This window comes from Vulpes vulpes, chromosome 11 (assembly GCF_048418805.1).
Source record: "Vulpes vulpes isolate BD-2025 chromosome 11, VulVul3, whole genome shotgun sequence".
NCBI classification, from domain to species: Eukaryota; Metazoa; Chordata; class Mammalia; order Carnivora; family Canidae; genus Vulpes; species Vulpes vulpes.
In genome coordinates this window covers 62156066-62158291 of record NC_132790.1, presented here as the reverse complement: position 1 = coordinate 62158291, position 2226 = coordinate 62156066, and the positions used below count along the sequence as shown (strand labels likewise).

The 2226-nt window shown below is 40.3% G+C and overlaps 1 non-coding gene across 1 annotated transcript; it reads left to right on the top strand.

Annotated features, from left to right (window-relative positions):
* Window positions 1-1106: 1106 nt before the first annotated feature.
* Window positions 1107-1179, top strand: TRNAK-CUU (transfer RNA lysine (anticodon CUU)). Its single transcript has one exon. It is a non-coding gene; the product is annotated as a tRNA-Lys (tRNA).
* The last annotated feature ends 1047 nt before the right edge of the window (window positions 1180-2226 follow it).

Genomic DNA, 2226 nt, shown 5'->3' with positions numbered 1-2226 from the left:
CCTAAACTGTAGGTGAATAGTTAAATAATTTTTTTTGGAATTCTCTGTACCTGGTTTTCAAAATGAAGGGTTCCTGGCATGCCCTGGGAAGATGTGCATGGTTCTCAGTGCCTGCATAGCTGGCAGCACCAAGAAAATAATTATTATGTAAGTGGAGACATTGTTAAGTGAACAAAAGTAAACAATACATACAACAAAAATCCATTTATTGTTTTAAAGGGGCTATGTGTGTTCAAAGATATTTATTTTTTTATATTTTTCATATCTATATAAACACAGAAACTATCTTGAAGAATATGTACCAAACTACTATAGTGGCTACTTCTGAAAAAGGGATTGGAAAGACGGGATTTTCCAGTTCAGAAAAATGAAATCAGCTTCTAGAAGATAAGTGCTCTAGAAGGTATGTGAAAATGACAAAAGCGAGAGAGAAAACTTCATATTACATACAATCACACTTTTCTTTCTTCTTCTTTTTAAGATTTTATTTATTTATGTATTTGAGAGAGTGAGAGAGCGAGCGAGCACATGACGTGGTGGAAGGACAGAAGGAAAGCAATAAGCAGACTCCCCCTTGAGCAGTGAACCTGACTCAGGGCTTCATCTCAGGATCTTGGGATCATGACCTGAGCCAAAGGCAGATACTTAGCCAACTGAGGCACCCTACAATCACACTTTTCTAAGACATCTATCATATATACTCATTTTTTAAAAATAAAAGAATATACAACAAATTAAGAGCAGTTGTCTTTAGATGGTGGGCCATGACTGTTGTTTTCTTGGATGCCTTTTTGCATTTTCCAAAATGTCTACAATATTGGTTTATTATTTTCATTACATACAGATCAATGCTTTTTTTAAAAAAAGATTTTATTTATCCACAAGTCATCCTCTTGTGGCCTCTTATTTGAGAGAGAGAGCCTGAGTGGGGAGTAGAGTAGGGGCAGAGGGAGAAGGAGAAGCAGGCTCTCCACTAAGCAGGGAGCCCGATGCAGGGGCTCGATCCCAGGACGCTGGGATCATGACCTGAGCTGAAGGCAGACACTTAACTGACTAAGCCACCCGGGTATCTAACCTATGCTTTTCAAAAGAAAAGAAAGTGGGGTGCCTAGCTGGCTCAGTTGGTAGAGCATATGGCTCTTGATCTTGGGGTTGTGGGTTCAAACCCCATGTTGGGTATAGATTAATTTTTAAAAAATTAAAAGAAAAAGACAAGTTTTGTTAAGTGTGAAGGCATGCTCCTTATCCCTGTAACTCGGGGGAAATTTGCTGGATTCCCTGCTTATAGAAAAAGGCAACTTCTCCCTGTGGCAGGCAAGGGAGGTCTCACCTAGCAATTCACAGGCTCACAGTTGCCCAGACAGAAATGGGACAAACCTCAATAACCAAGCTTCCCCAGACTTGCTCAGTCCTCCCTCACTTCATTTAACAATTGGGCTCCTGTGCTGATGGTTTCAGTTCACTCACTGTGAATGTCATCACCTGTCCCAAGGCACAGTGACTTCTGGTTCATTCTACTGCTCCCAGTAGATTGAGGGAGTAGTCAACTTTGAAACAAAACCAGGCAAGTTTGAGATAGATAGGCAAACATCACAAAAATCGAATTCTGTGTGTATGTGTATGTGTATGTGTATGTGTATGTGTATGTGTATGTGTATGTATGAGCTTAGCATATCCCAGAAGATGGTGTAGAGAATAGAAAGCAGATTCAAGGATCAGGAACAATGGCCTCTGACAGCCAGGGAGCTTCTCCAGGAAGCATGGGAAGCAGTGGATGAAGACAAATAGGAAGAAAAAGGAAGTCAAAAGGGTACCACATGTCAGTTTGTGAACATAAGAAATATCAGCACCCTGGAGATCCTTCAAAATAAATGGGGGCCACCTTTGAGGGGTAAGTTCTGATATCATACGGCTGTCAAACCAATAGGCATTTTATTCAAATAAGGCTAAATTCTCAAGCAATAAAGCAAATCATAAGAGATAAAAGGTCCTAACTTTCCTTTTAGAACATTCCATTCCAGAAAACTAAGTAAGGTAACATCAATAGCTGTATGAGAGGTGAACATTATAAGCTAAGAATGTTGTACTCACCCATTTTGTCTTTCACAAGTGAGGAAAACAGAGATATTCTCTTAAAAGCTTGGACCTATAACCAACAGGGTATAGATCCAGAGCACCCAAATTTGGGTGGGTGGGGGCATCCCCCACTGCACAGGTGAAAGTCAG